Source organism: Mus caroli, unplaced genomic scaffold (assembly GCF_978045245.1).
Source record: "Mus caroli unplaced genomic scaffold, Mus_caroli_1 scaffold_5, whole genome shotgun sequence".
NCBI classification, from domain to species: Eukaryota; Metazoa; Chordata; class Mammalia; order Rodentia; family Muridae; genus Mus; species Mus caroli.
In genome coordinates this window covers 135,405,225-135,422,241 of record NW_028227260.1, presented here as the reverse complement: position 1 = coordinate 135,422,241, position 17,017 = coordinate 135,405,225, and positions in this window count along the sequence as shown.

Sequence of the window (17,017 nt, the reverse complement as noted above, 5' to 3'; positions counted from 1 at the left end):
AACAGATCCTGAAGACATCCAAAACACCATCAGATCCTTCTACCAAAGGCTATACTCAACAAAACTGGAGAACCTGGATGAAATGGAGAAGTTCCTAGACAGATACAAGGTACCAAAGTTGAACCAATATCAGGTTAATGATCTAAACAGCCCTATATCCCCCAAAGAAATAGAAGCAGTCATTAATAGTCTCCCAACCAAAAAGAGTCCAGGACCAGATGGGTTTAGTGCAGAGTTCTATCAGACCTTCAAAGAAGATCTAATCCCAGTTCTTCACCAACTATTCCACAAAATAGAAACAGAAGGTACTCTGCCCAACTCATTCTATGAAGACACAATTACTCTGATACCTAAACCACAAAAAGACCCAACGAAAATAGAAAACTTCAGACCAATATCCCTTATGAATATTGATGCAAAAATCCTCAATAAAGTTCTTGCTAACCGAAATCAAGAACACATCAAAACAATCATCCATCCTGACCAAGTAGGTTTCATCCCAGGGATGCAGGGATGGTTCAATATACGGAAATCCATCAATGTAATCCAGTATATAAATAAACTCAAAGACAAAAACCACATGGTCATCCCGTTAGATGCGGAAAAAGCATTTGACAAGATCCAACACCCATTTATGATAAAATCTTGGAAAGATCAGGAATTCAAGGCCCATACCTAAACTAGATAAAAGCAATCTACAGCAAACCAGTAGCCAACATCAAAGTAAATGGTGAGAAGCTGGAAGCAATCCCTCTAAAATCAGGGACTAGACAAGGCTGTCCACTTTCTCCATACCTATTCAACATAGTACTTGAAGTCCTAGCCAGAGCAATTCGACAACAAAAGGAGATCAAAGGGATACAAATTGGAAAAGATGAAGTCAAAATATCACTTTTTGCAGATGATATGATAGTATATATAAGTGACCCTAAAAATTCCACCAGAGAACTCCTAAACCTGATAAACAGCTTCGGTGAAGTAGCTGGATATAAAATTAACTCAAACAAATCAATGGCCTTTCTCTACACAAAGAATAAACAGGCTGAGAAAGAAATTAGGGAAACAACACCCTTCTCAATAGTCACAAATAATATAAAATATCTTGGCGTGACTCTAACTAAGGAAGTGAAAGATCTGTATAATAAAAACTTCAAGTCTCTGAAGAAAGAAATTGTAGAAGATCTTAGAAGATGGAAAGATCTCCCATGCTCATGGATTGGCACGATCAAAATTTTAAAAATGGCTATCTTGCCAAAAGCAATCTACAGATTCAATGCATTCCCCATCAAAATTCCAACTCAATTCTTCAACGAATTAGAAAGTGCAATCTGCAAATTCATCTGGAATAACAAAAAACCTAGGATAGCAAAAACTCTTCTCAAGGATAAAAGAACCTCTGGTGGAATCAACCATGCCAGACCTAAAGCTTTACTACAGATCAATTGTGATAAAAACTGCGTGGTACTGGTATAGTGACAGACAAATAGACCAATGGAATAGAATTGAAGACCCAGAAATGAACCCACACACCTATGGTCACTTGATCTTCGACAAGGGAGCTAAAACCATCCAGTGGAAGAAAGACAGCATTTTCAACAAATGGTGCTGGCACAACTGGTTGTTATCATGTAGAAGAATGCGAATCGATCCATTCCTATCTCCTTGTACTAAGGTCAAGTCTAAGTGGATCAAGGAACTTCAAATAAAACCAGAGACACTGAAACTTATAGAGGAGAAAGTGGGGAAAAGCCTTGAAGATATGGGCACAGGGGAAAAATTCTTGAATAGAACAACAATGGCTTGTGCTGTAAGATCAAGAATTGACAAGTGGGACCTCATGAAACTGCAAAGCTTCTGCAAGGCAAAAGACACCATCAATAAGACAAAAAAACCACCAACAGATTGGGAAAGGATCTTTACCTATCCTAAATCAGATAAGGGTCTAATATCCAATATATATAAGGAACTCAAAAGGTGGACTCCAGAAAGTCAAATAACCCCATTAAAAAATGGGGCTCAGAACTGAACAAAGAATTCTCACATGAAGAATACCGAATGGCAGAGAAGCACCTGAAAAAATGTTCAACATCCTTAATCATCAGGGAAATGCAAATCAAAACAACCCTGAGATTCCACCTCACACCAGTCAGAATGGCTAAGATCAAAAATTCAGGTGACAGCAGATGCTGGCGAGGATGTGGAGAAAGAGGAACACTCCTCCATTGTTGGTGGGATTGCAAGCTTGTACAACCACTCTGGAAATCAGTCTGGCGGTTCCTCAGAAAATTGGACATAGTACTACCGGAGGATCCAGCAATACCTCTCCTGGGCATATATTCAGAAGATGTCCCAACTGGTAAGAATGACACATGCTCCACTATGTTCATAGCAGCCCTATTTATAATAGCCAGAAGCTGGAAAGAACCCAGATGTCCCTCAATAGAGGAATGGATACAGAAATTATGGTACATTTACACAATGGAGTACTACTCAGCTATTAAGAAGAATGAATTTATGAAATTCCTAGCCAAATGGATGGACCTGGAGGGCATCATCTTGTTGAGGTAACACAATCACAAAGGAACTCACACAATATGTATTCACTGATAAGTGGATATTAGCCCAAAACTTAGGATACCCAAGATATAAGATACAATTTGCTAAACGCATGAAACTCAAGAAGAATGAAGACCAAAATGTGGACACTGTGCCCCTTCTTAGAATTGCGAACAAAACACCCATGGAAGGAGTTACAGAGACAAAGTTTGGAGCTGTGATGAAAGGATGGACCATCTAGAGACTGCTGTATCCAGGGATCCATCCCATAATCAGCTTCTAAATGCGGACACCATTGCATACACTAGCAAGATTTTGCTGAAAGGACCCAAATATAGCTGTCTGTTGTGAGACTATGCAGGGGCCTAGCAAACACAGGAGTGGATGCTCACAGTCAGCTATTGGATGTATCACAGGGCTCCCAATGGAGAAGCTAGAGAAAGTACCCAAGGAGCTAAAGGGATCTGCAACCCTATAGTTGGAACAACATGATGAACTAACCAGTACCCCGGAGCTCTTGTCTCTAGCTGCATATGTATCGAAAGATGGCCTAGTCGGCCATCACTGGAAAGAGAGGCCCATTGGACTTGCAAACTTTATATGCCCCAATATAGGAGAATGCCAGGGCCAAAAGAATCGGAATGGGTGGGTAGGGAAGTGGGGGGCGCTATGGGGGACTTTTGGGATAGCATTGGCAATGTAATTGAGGAAAATATGTAATAAAAAATATTAAAAATTAAAAAAAAGAAAAAAAATCTCATCACCAATAAAAATTAAGGTTTTAAAAATTAAAAGAAAAAAAAAAAAAAGAACTGCAGCACACCAACAGAAGTATTTTGGTACGTTTCGATGGAGTCCTGAAAAATTGAGCTCAACTATGCAGTAAAAGGCAGGCTAATACATGAGTGTTGTTCGAGAAGAATCCTTCATCACATGTCCTTTCAAATGCTTGCTTTAGCAGAATATCCTTTCTCCTGTGTCTGCTTCAGTCTAGCATTCCTTCATGAGTCTGTCTTACCCTTTCACCTGTGTCCACTTCAGCTAAATGCTCCTTAATGTGTTTACCCCATCAAAACACCATCCAACTGACTTTCCAAAGAACCCTTAAGCTTCCAATTCACCTGTGCTCCTCCTTCTCTCTCTGGCTACTTCTCTTCCTTACCCCAATTAATCTCATTTTCTCCTTTCTTATCACATGTATTCCATTATGTTCTCAATATCCTACATCCCTTTAGATACATCATCTGATTCCTTTCTAGTCTCTCTCTCTCTCACATGCACACACACATAGCACAAATAGACACACACCTAAATCATTTATAAAACCATGCACACATAAATAATTTTAAGTTTATATTCTGACTATAAGAAAGTATTTATATTTGTGTTAGAGTCTGGGTTCTTTTACTCAGCATACCATTTTTATGTAAACATGTTTTCATTTCTCTTTATGACTATAAAATTCCATACATATACATAATATATATATTAACATTCATTTTTTTCATTCATCTATAGATGTACACCTAGGTTGCTTTCATTTCCTGCCTATTGTAAATAGTACTACAATAATCACGAATATTCAAGTATTCAAAGTATTAAAAGTGTCTACAACAATATGAAAAACCATTTAAAATAAAAATTGGATCTTATCATTTCTCTTCTCAAAACCAGTTAATAATTATTAATTGTAAATAAGTTCAGGCTCCTTGTCATGATTTTCTAGGTAGTATATGACCTATCCTTTAGCTACCTCTAGAACTTTGCCTTATCTGCCTGATCTAGTCATACTGGTTTCCTTTCTGTTTCTCAGACAAGCCAAATTTGCTTCTTCCTTGAGGTTTATTGCAGTTTCTGTTCCTTTCAGCATACTGTTATTCTTCTGTGCTTCATATAGTTCTCTTTTGTCAGCCATCTCTTACCTTTGATACTACCTCAGTAAATAGAAAACTTCTGTGACCTACTTATCAAAGGGATACCCACTCCTTTTTCCATTGTATCATTCTATTTAATACTCCACATAGTACTAAGCAATGCCTTGTGTTAGTTTTGCTCATCTCCAGACAGGAGACTCCTCAATCTTAGTACACCCTGTGTTCTGTGCTATGCTCAGCAAGTATGCTGATACATTGTGCATAACTCTGACTCTCAGTAAACATTTTGGTGAATGAAAAGATCACTAGCACCAACACAGCAGTGCTGTTACCAGTGTCAAACAGTGTTGGCTGCTTGCATTTTTGCAGTCTGAATGAGTTTAATCTTACAGTTAAGCGTTTACTCTCTTCTTGTGGCTCTTTGTACCTAGATCTCAACTGATATGGCAACTGAGGTGCAGTCTCAGTTAATGGTTCTCAGAAGCTGAACCTATATTCAGCTTGGTTGCTAGCTATATGCTTTCTTGAGCATGCCCCCCCCCACTGCCTAGTATTAGTGACCTACATCTATAAATCTCTAGGCTCTCATTTTCTAACGTAGGAATTCTCAAACTTGGCTACATGGAAATAACTACCTGTGGAAATTTAATGAATAATGATACTGTCCAGGTATAAACCTCAGAAGCTTGCATTAACTAGACATATGCATTCTGAGCACTGGGATCCTTTAAGACTTCCAAGTTGACAACCATTGTTTTAGAAGAACTTTTTTCCACATGGGTAATCCATGATTGCTTATCAACAAAATCCTGGTAGGTCAATTCAAATCCTCCCAATTCTGAGTCATCATCAGTAGGAAATTTAGATTTAAGCTTTGATCCTGGGTACATGGACATGCTTCTAGCCTCCAATACTGAAATTATAATACAACTATACAGTAATATTTTGGTGAAATCCAGGATCCTAAATGCATACCTCATGATCATTTTATCTGAGTTGAGACACATTTAAGAAATGCTGTGGGGCTGGGGAGATGGCTTAGCAGTTAAGAGCACAAGCTGGTCTCACAGACAACAAGGATTCAGTTCCCAGCACCCACATGACAGCTCACAACTGTCTGTAACTCCAGTTCCAGGTAGCCTGAGGCCCTTTGTGAGTACCAGGTACACGTGTAATATACAGATACATACTCAGGTAAAAAAAAGTCATACACATGGAATAGTAACAATTATTTTAAAAATGGAAAAATGTCTAGTTGTCACTAGGTTTTCAGGTAAGGTAAGCAAGAGTCAGGAATGACTGCCAAACTTTCAGAGAATCTGTCTACCCCATGCATGGTTTATGTCATATTGATGAGTACAAATCTAAATTTTCTATCTTGCATTCTTCCCACTTTTCAAATCTCCAGCCCTGTATATTCATTTAAGTGATTCCTGCTTCTTCCATTAGCTCACATTTAAGCAAATAGTAACAAGTTAAGCACATGTCTCCCTAAAACTGACTTGCCACTTTTAGTGATGCTTCTACACATGACATTGGTTTATTCTCCCAGTTATTCAAAACCACACAGTGCTATGTTTCTTCATCACTATTTGTATACTCCCTCTATGCTTCCAACTACTTTGCAAGTATTTCACACATCTGCCTCTTGCCATTTATCCCCATTACCATGGCTTCTTGTCTAAGCTAATTAAAATAATTTCCTAAATATTTTCTCAGATTCAGTTCAGGGGGGAATCAATTCCTTCTTTAATACAACCACCACTGTTATAATTTGAATGCTTGGGAGATGGAAGAAAGAGATCAGGAGTTCAAGGTCATCCTTGGCTATATAGTGAATTTGAAGCCAGCCTGGGCTACATGAGACCCTGTCCCGAAAAAATAAAAATCACTCATGACTGTAGTAGTTCCTCGCTTAAAATGCTTCAGAAACTCCATACTGAACATGTAAAATACAAATATATTCTTAGGTACATTTAACCTCTAGTTCTTAGGAAGGAGGTATAGAAGTTGTTCCAGGCAAGCTTGTCTATTGGCAACCTTGAGGCCAACCTAGACTACACAGTAAGATCATGTCTCAAAAAGAAACAGGAAAAACGGGGAGAAAGATTTAGTTCCTGCTTCTCTTGCATACTAAGATTTAACACTTTTCAAACTTTCAGTTCCCCATCTGTGTCCTTGCCAATGCTATTTCCTCTTTTTATAATACTCCCCTATTTAATCCAGTAAGCTACTCAGCTTTCAGAGACTCAGCTAAAGGGTTTCCTTCTCTTTCTAGACAAAAGAAGTTTATCTACCCTCAACCAAAAAAAAAAAAAAAAATTATAGGCTGTGTGTGGTAGCACATGGCCTTTAATCCAAGTACTTGGGAGGCAGAGGCAGGAGAATCTCTGAAAGGCCAGCCTGGTCTACAGAGTGAGTTCTAGGACAACCAGGGATATATAATAGAGGGATATATAATTGTCTCAGAAAACCAAATTTAAAAGAAGAAGAGTTTTCTCTGGTGCCATACAGGCTCTTAAGGATTTTTAAAAACCCTCCAGGTGTACAATTGCTATCATATGCCATAAAGCTACAATATATTTATACCAGGTCTCATCATCATCTGTTCTCTCACCTAGATTGTCATACCTTTGCAAAAAATAAACCATGTCTTATTCAATTTTGTAATCCCACTACCTGCTGAAAATGAATGACAAGAAAAAAATCCATTTCTATTGTTACTTGTGTTATACTGTAAACATATATTTTCCTTGTTATCAAAATATGTTATAGTATTATTACCTTATGAGACTAGAATAGTTGTCTTACTAATTGAGACTAAATATTTTTATTTTACCAGTGGGGTAAAATGTGTCCTCATTGAGATCAAACTCAAATTGCTCAGAGATATGTCACAATAATTTGTTTTCTTTAGTAATTTATTGTATGACCACCATAGGTAAATTAATAAATCTCTCCAGAAGATATTTATAACTGTAGTTAATCATATTTCCTGAGGATATATTTACCAGTGGCATTCAGCAACATTCCAGGGCCTGCCTTGCAAGCATGGAATGTAATGAACCCACCTAAAGTTTTCTTTTTAAGATAGAACTCGATCCTGGGACCAAGAACAATTTATCCCCAGAGAAGTCTCTCTACATGGATCCATTACACCATCACATTCTTACCAACAGCTGCCAAGCTAAAATGTCTTGAAGATGGCTCAGCAAGCCCAGCTCAGAAATCTTGAAGATATTTATGGAATTACTAAAGAGTTCAGAGACCCTGGAAATAGAGGGCACCTGTTGCTGTCATTCCACAACAAAGAAGACAACAGAAAACTTGAGCCTTCATCTTAGGTGAGAATGTTTAACCATAATTTAGAAGTCCCTGGACATGGAGCCATAAGAAAACCAAGTTGGATCTAGGATATGTGTATTCTTTAACCTGTGCCCCATACTTTGGCAAGGTGTCTTGTGAAAGGACCTTCTCAACAATTTCACCTCAATGACCTAGCTCCATATGGCATATTTAAGGTTTGGGACCTTTACATATTTCCAAAAGAAGAGGGACATAATATTTTATTGAGCTATGAACTGGCAACAAGTGTCAGGATGCAATGTATAGCTAATTAAAAAAAATACAGGATTCAAAAGTAATTGGTTACCCTGCCTACATAGTCATAAAATATAATTTAAAGTTACAAACACAAGGATGCTTGTGGTTGCTGCTGCCTTAATCTAAGAAGAACCATTTAAGAATTTCTTTTTTTAAAAAAAATAGCAAATATGCTTTCTATTTTCAGGACTGAGATGACATGCATTGTAGATGTGAACACTCGTTCTTTAATGGAGGGCTTTATGTGGTTACAAATGGAATGAAATGAACCTTTCTGGTTAGACCTTGCCTTGTTTTCTCTACCAGTTTCCCTCAGCCAAAACACATGCAGAAAACACTGAAAAGAAAATCTGGAAAAGTTTGGTATATTTGCAATGATGGCGGCTAGTGATAGACACTGAGCAGATGAATTTACAAAGTAGTTCCTTCCAGCACTTAGTTTGAATATAAAGGGTGACAATATTTTCTAGATCCCAAACTCAGCTTTTCCAATTAATCTCTGCTATGTCCTTCCCCTTATTTCCCAGGTTATAATATAGGCTTTAACTTCCCCTTTGTTCTCTAAAAGCACAAAGTTCTTCATTATCTGCCTTCAACAGACATGTTTTTTGGCTTCGGATTGACACAGCACTGGCTTCCTGACTACCTTTCATCGCTTACTTGGCTGGTTTCCCTCTCACTGCTCCTAGAATGTCCTGTTTTTCCTACCTCTGCCCTGGTTGTGATAGAACCCCTGCTCCCACACTGTTCCTGGTCCTTGCTCCCAGGATAGTAACACCCATAACAAGCTACAGTTTCCCTCTATTGCCTCTTTTTACAGACTCCCTTCCTGGCCCCTGCAGTTTGATCATAATATTCTGTGCCCCTCCAAGCTTCTTCCAACCCTTGACGCTGTCAATACCAAATATTTTCTCTCATATTTTTTCAAAAACACTCTTAAATTTTGGATTTGTTTTATGTGAGTCTAGCTTTAGATATCATTCAGCTGTCATGTCAAACTGCATTTCCTCACCTACCTCCAATTTAGTTTTTTTGTCCCCATTCAGGAGTTAGTGGCACAAATCTTCAGAGGAACTATGACAACTATTAATTGCTATCAATCGTGTGTGACAGAGAGAGTCTTATATTTTAATATTTTCACTTAAACTTCTTCCAAATTTCAGTCAACTGGAGCAAAGTCAATATTAGTTTACAGATATTCTGGGTGTTTGTGGCTAGAAGCTACAATTTATGGTGAAATGACAAATCCTTAAGTTGTAAAAATATGACCATGGGGCTTGGCATAACAACATGAGTTTATAATCCAAATTAGAAAGGATGAGAAAGGGAGATTGCTTGAGTCTAGTATTTCAGGGTTAAATTGGGAAACATAGCAAAACTATATACTGTGTATTTGTGTGTGTGTGTACATTTGCTTTAAATAAACAATGTCTAAAGTTTTACTAATGACTTCTTGTATCACATTCTCTTTCAGAGAATTTTAAAATGCTGATATAAGTATCTTCTCAAGCAGACAGAATTTGGTATATCTGCACAAGAATAAAATCTCAGAACCACCTTCTTTTAATACTCTTTCCAAGTAAATGTATAGGTTGACTACTACCAACAGTAAGAGATGTCACTTTATATAGCTTTATTCAGTTTAAGCATTAAGTTTTTATCACAGTCATTAGGCCACATACACATAACTATGTATAGTTAGTTCTTTAATTCGGGGGATTTAAGAAGAAAGCAAAGCCATCCACTGAAAACAAATGAATCTGAACTCTACTGATAAGAACTTGATAAGAACTATATATTAACATGTATGTTGGAGCATGTCTGAAATTGCAGCACATAGGTCACTGAGGTAGGGGAATAATAAGTTCAAGGCTATCCTGGACTTTACAGTGAGCTATAGGCTAGCCTGAGAAACATGGTGAGATCATGACTTGAAAAGAAAAGAAGGAAGATAGAAAAGGAAGAGGAGAGGAAAGGAGGGAAGGAGAGAGGCTAGAAAACAAAACCATTTACCTGCTTGAGCACATGTACACATTTATACATATGTGTGTACACATGCATTATGCTTAATTTACTGCATTTATTTCAATAAAAAAGAATATAATTGACTATAGTGTGCTTTGATATTAATCTCCAGATTTCCCTAAGGAAGTGGCCCATATGCATTTTCTGGGGATTACTGCTTGTTCTTTATAATTTGCCCTTATTCCTTTGTGATATTTCATTCCTGTTTGCTTCAGAATGCTTATGGGAATCAGGAACCCCAAGTACTAGCTCTAATTAATTATTAAAAATTAATTAATTACAATGTTAATCTTTGCTGCTTTTAATATAAACTACAAGCCACTTGATACCTGTTTCAGTTAATGTGCAACCTGAAGGTTCCACAAGTGGTGCTGGAAAAGAGAAGGAGATATGATAGCTAATCATGACTGTTGATATGATTAGATATGGAACCAACTAAAAGACAGATAAGGGTCTATGAATGGATTTCCAGGAAGGATTAGTTGAGGGAATTGGCAATTCCTTCCTGCCAGTCCAGTTCTAAAGAGCCCCATGGAAAAGGAAGTGCTTCTGCTTGCTCCTTACTGGAGAGAGAGAGAAAGAGGGAGGGAAGGAGGAAGGGAGGGAGGAAGGGAGGGAGGGAGGGAGGGAGGGAAGGAGGGGAAAGAAGTTTTAGTACTCTAGAGAACCATGACTAATACAAAAATATATTCCCTGATGAATAAATTATCTAACGATGTATTCCAAGTGACATGTGGCTCTATCCAGGATACCTGAGACTTGGTCAAGACATAACTGTGTGGATAAGGAAGAGAATTTGGGTTGCGATTAGGATGTCTAACTGATTCCACAGTTGTGTTAACTGTAATATTCAAATTTTATCATTTTTTTAAAAAAATAATAAACCCTGACACCATTGCATACACTAGCAAGAGTTTGCTGATAGGACCCTGATAGAGCTGTCTCTTGTGAGACTATGCCGGGGCCTAGCAAACACAGAAGTGGATGCTCACAGTCAGCTATTGGATGGATCACAGGGCCCTCAGTGGAGGAGCTAGAGAAAGTACCCAAGGAGCTAAAGGGATCTGCAACCCTATAGGTGGAACAATATTATGAACTACCCAGTACCCTGGAGCTCGTGTCTCTAGCTGCATATGTATCAAAAGATGGCCTAGTCGGCCATCACTGGAAAGAGAGGCCCATTGGACTTACAAACTTTATATACCCCAGTACAGGGGAACGTCAGGGCCAAAAAGTGGGAGTGGGTGGGTAGGGGAGTATGGGAAGAGTATGGGGGACTTTTGGGATAACATTGGAAATGTAAATGAGGAAAATACCTAATTAAAAAAATAATAAACCTTCAGGATAAAATATCATAGAAGGTACACTTAAATATGCATTGCTTGGAAGAAAAACAAATTTGGAGTGTAAACTGAAAACAAATTATTACATTTCCCTTGCTACATAGACATATAATAGAGTGTCTTCCTCTACAATATCAGAAATCTCCTCTACTATTATACTAATCCATACTCCAATGATAGTGTCAACTAAGGTCCAGAGTCTTTTCCAGTGCTCTTTTGAAACATAGCTTGCATTCCAATTTTCTCACATATAAAACATGAAGATAGAAAACCTATTTTTATTTCTATAGCCTCATTGATTTCTATTCCACAACCAAAATGGTGGATGCTGAACAGCTGTTCAGTAACAAATGCACACCAGAAGAACTATATTTTAAACCCCAATCAAATAAGTGAATAACCTTAATAACACACACACACACACACACACACACACACACGCACACACACACACACACACAAAAAAAACTGGCCACTGTGATAAAATACCCTGGCAAAAAACTTAAGGAAGGAAAGGTTAATTTTGGCTCATAGTTCAAGTTAAGGTCTATCATGGTATAGAAGCCAAGGCAGCAGCAGCTTGAAGCAGATACCCACATTAAATCTTTAGTTGAGTAGTGAAAAATATGCATGCTTGTGCTCTGCTCACTTTCTTCTCTTTATACAATCAAGGCTCCTAACCCAAGGTCCTACCCACAGTGGGTATATCTTCACACTTTAATTAACCCAGTGAAGATACCCAAAGGCCTGTCTCCTGGGTGACTGTAGATCCCATCAAGTTGAAGATTAAGATAAACTATCACAGACTGCCTCTTGGATAAAGTTTTGGTTATAACGTAATTCAGTTTGAAACCAAGTAAAGCTCTATGCCTACATATCCTCATTCTACTGGAACAAAAATGGTCTGTCCCCTTCTACTCCGTGTTTGACCCATTTTCTGTAGTTCTTCAGCTCTTTAGGAACCACTGCTTGAAGTGGAATAGATGTTCTCAACCACAACCACTACCAAGTGTGATTCAGCTGTGCAAGGTGGTAAAAACAGGATGAATGAAGCATGCTAAAAGAAAGACTGATTTTCAGTGTAAACTAAGTACTAGCCAGAGAATGTAGGAAGACTGTAATCGGGATGGTGGAGAAGGCTGATATCCAAAGACTGGGCTTCAAACATGAAAATCATGAATACAGGAAAAAGACCATCAGTGAAAAATAAGGAGTTCAATGTTTTAAGAACTGAAAATTTACTTAATGGAGCCTCATCCATTGGTAACTTGGATCACATTGAGGCACAGGATACTGGAGCTTCAAGTCAAACTTAAAATTAAATGCTCAGATGACCGGGTTCAAAATACCAATGGAGAAGAACTATAGAAATCCAGGCACTTGTAATCCTAGCACTTAGGGAGAGGTACAAGAATAAGGAGTTCAAGGTCATTCTTGGCTACAAAGAAAGCTTGACTGTATATCAAAGAGGTTGGGAAAGAAATAAGCCATAGAACTATTAGTTCACTAAATAATATAATTCCTGACATGTAATGAACCTTTAATATAGTCTTAATTCTGCTTAAGAATCAATAAATAGGGCTTGTGACATGATCCAGCTGGTAGAGGTGCTTGCTGACTTGTGTTTGATTCCCTAGGACCCACTGAGTAGGAGTGAATTGATTTATGTAAGCTGTCCTAAAACCTCCACACACATATTGTGCTCTCTCTGTCTCTGTCACTGTCTCTCTCTCACACACACACATACTTTCTCTCTTACATACACACTAAATTAATTAATTAATTAATTAATTAATTAATTAATTAATATAAAAAGTAAGTGTTAAAATGAGGGCAGGAGAAGTGGCTCAGCAGTTAAGAGCTCTTCTAGAGGTCCTGAGTTTAATTTCCACTAACCACATGATGGCTTGCAACCATCTATAATGGGGTCTGATGTCCTCTCTTGGTAGGCAGAGGTGTACATGCAGACAAAATAAAATAAATAAAAATAAATCTTTAAAAATTTTTAAAGAAAGTATGAAAGATGACCAGGGTGGAACTAAATAATGATGCTAGAAAGTCAGTAGTGACATTAATGCAAAACATACTATAGAAACTAAAAGGAAAGAAATCAGCCAGGCATGAAAACACACCTCTCTAATTCTAGCACTCTATCCACTGAGACTACATGGCAAAAGACTTTTCTTTCTTTGTTTTTTTTTTTTTTTTTTTTTGAATCCAGTTCTTTTTAGACACTTGTTGAGTGAAATAAGACAAGCACAGAAAGACAAATGCTTTCATTAATATGTGGCTTGTAAAATCAGCAAACTCATAAACGCAAAGAGTATAATAGTGATTATCTAAGCTTGGAGGAAGTATAGGGCCAGCTGTGAAATAGGAAGATACCTGTTGGATGGCACAAAATTTCAGTTACATGACAGGGATACTAAGTTCTGGAAATCTATTGTACATAATGACTATAGTTATGAATAACATATTGTGTGTGGTTTTACACACCTTTATTACCACCGCTCAGGAGACTGGGGCAGGAGGGCCTGTCTGAATGACATAGGGAGACCCAGTCAAAGATTGAAAGAATATAAACATAAAAATTGCTTCGATCAGGACAACAAAATGCTAAGTATGTAAGGTGATTGATATATATTAATTTATTTAATAATTTCAAAATACATGCTTCTTTCAAAGTATTGTAGTTTATACTATAAACATATGACTTTTTTGATTTTACATGAATAAAGATTTCCAAAAAAAGTACTTGGAATGAAATTCAAATGTTAGGCATTGAAATTAAGTACAAATTTTAAAGGCATGCAGGTTTAGTGACTGGGAAAAGGCCCTGTAAACAAGATGGCAGCCATTCCCTAACATCAAATGGATAGCAGGGCTACTGAGGTTCTAGATAATATTTTGCAAATGAGGTGGAATATAAATGTGTGATTCAGTGTATGTGTGATTATATGTGAAAGTAGATATTTCTTTCATATTTTAAGTGCATTTAGGTTATTTTTTCTGAATTCACTGGGTGTTTTTTTTCTTCTTTATCATTACATCTTAATCAATTCATTCCAATGTTACATTTAATTACAAGTGCACTCAAGGACAAAGACTTACATAGCCTTAGCTTGTTTTTAATCATAATTTATCTATATCTGTGGTTCTTCACTAGGAGCAAAAAAACAGGGATGTTTACTTATGTATTGGCTTTATACTGACTCATAAGAAATTGCCATACAGTTGGCAGCTTACAACACTGATGTCTTAGCTTATGCCCTTGTAAAACAGAAGTCTGCATACAGTCTGGCTGGGCTTTAAGCTCAGAGACTCCACCCAGCAGCTGATTCAGAGGGATGCACAGACTCACTGCCAAATGGTGGACAGAGATTTGAGATTCTCATGGAAGAACAGGAGGAAGGACTGTAGGCACTGAAGAGAATAAGAACTCTACAGGAAGACCAACAGAGTCAACTAGCCTGGACCCTTGGGTCATTCAGAGACTGAACAACCAACCAAAGAACATACATGGGCTGAACCTATGTCTCCCTGTACATATGTAGCAGATGTGCCGCTTGGTCTTCATGTGAGTCCAAACAACGATTCCAAAAGCTGTTATCTGTCTCTGCAATATATTCTTCTAGCTGGGCTGCCTTGTCTGGCCTCAGTGGGAGAGAATCCTCAGCTTTACAGACACTTGATGTGCCATGGTGGGGGATATTCAGGGCCCAAAACCCTCTCAGAGAAGATGGGGACGGGGGAGGGGGAAGAATTGTGGGAGGGGGACAGTGAGCAGGATGTAAGGTCAATAAGTAAAGAAAAATGTAAATACTTAAACTTCCTATTAAATAATAATAATGAATAATATACTTACTTAAAAGAAAACCAAAGTCAACTGAATCTGCATTCTTATCTGCAGCTTGGGATCCTCTTTCAAGTCCATTAAAGCTGTTGGCAGAATTCACCTCCCTGTGGTTTTAGGACTGAGGTCTTCATTTACAGGCTGGTTATTGGCAGGAAGCTTCTGTCAGTTCCTATGGAATGCTCACAATCCACATTCTGTGGTCCTCACAGGCAGTTCACAACAGAGATGTTTGCTTCCTTCCTGGAAAGCCAGAGTTCCTTTCCCTGATTTGCTTTTCTCTACTAGCCAGGGAAAACTACGTTCAGAGAGTTCCTATAGTTGGGTCAGATCCATCTATAGAATCTCCATAATTGTAAAGTCAACTGATTGGGGACTTTAATTTCAACTACAAAATCCTCTTGTGACATTAATATTGATTGTCAGACTGAATAAACTAGAGGAGGTGCATATACCAGGGTCTGGGAATGTTGGGCCCATCTTAGAATCCAACTTAATTTACCCTCAATTGAAATATATATTTATTTATATGAAACATGCCATAGACACTCCCCTTTCTTCATAAAACCCACTCCTGAAAAAAACACATGCTTCTGCCTGCTTTTGCCCAATTCATATTCACTGCCACCTACCCCACGTACCCCTGGTTGTTCCTCCTGGGTTATAAACCTCCTTTGTGCTGAGAACAGGGTGTCTGTACCAACTCCAATGGGGCCACCCCTCTCTAACATCAACTACGTGCTTTAATTTGTACTTGTTATATTATATCCGACAGTTGCTTCATCAGCATATTCATTTGCTACAAGCTAGTTAGGTTACAAGGAACTTCAAATACTCACAGTAGGTATACAACAGCTCAGAACAGCTCAGTTTTCACCCCGATAAAGTGAAAGCGAAAGTGTGATTGTTTTTAACCCCAAATTAAGAATTTAAGCTCTCAATTCAGATTGATCTGGCATCAAATCCTGACTCTAAATAAATGCTATCTGTGAAACTTTGAGTTATATAATTCTTCTAAACCCTAGTGTCTCTACAAGAAAAATGAGGACAATATTAGTATCTTTCTCATGTAGTGTATAAATTAAGTGAAGTAATATATACAACGTATTTAATATGGTATCTGGCATCTAGTAAACACTAATGATAATAATTACTTTACTGGTAACTAAAATAAAACTGTCTAAAAAAGTATAAAGAGCTACTTCAATATAACATTATCACTAGGACCACAGAAACCACTAAACTAAGCATCTCCATATGCTGAACACTGATTTATTAGCATCTACATGCTTCCCTGTGTCTTCATTTTGTAAATGAAATTTTCACTTAACTCTGTCTTTGAACACTGTAAACATGCAAGTTGTATTTCTAAGAAACATAAAGAGAATTTATGAGTGTTATTATGTTTGAAAATTGTTCCCCTAAAGTTCGTATGCTATGATATCTGATACAACACTTTTGCGAGCTAGGGACTTATAAGAGGTGAATATATTATGTGGTTCATGAATGGATTATTATTACTGTTCTGTAGGTCTGTTGCTGAAAGACTAAATTTGTTATAAAAATGAAACAAGCCTCCTTGTCTTTCCTCTTTCCCTCATTTTGGCTACAGAATATTGAAGTACTTAAAGTATTAATATGAACCCCAGTGTTGAAATTGCAGCCTCTAGAATGGTATGAATTAAAATACTATTCTAGAAATTACCCATTCTCAAGTATCCCATCATGGCAGCACATGGAAACTAAAACAACCATCTTTAGAC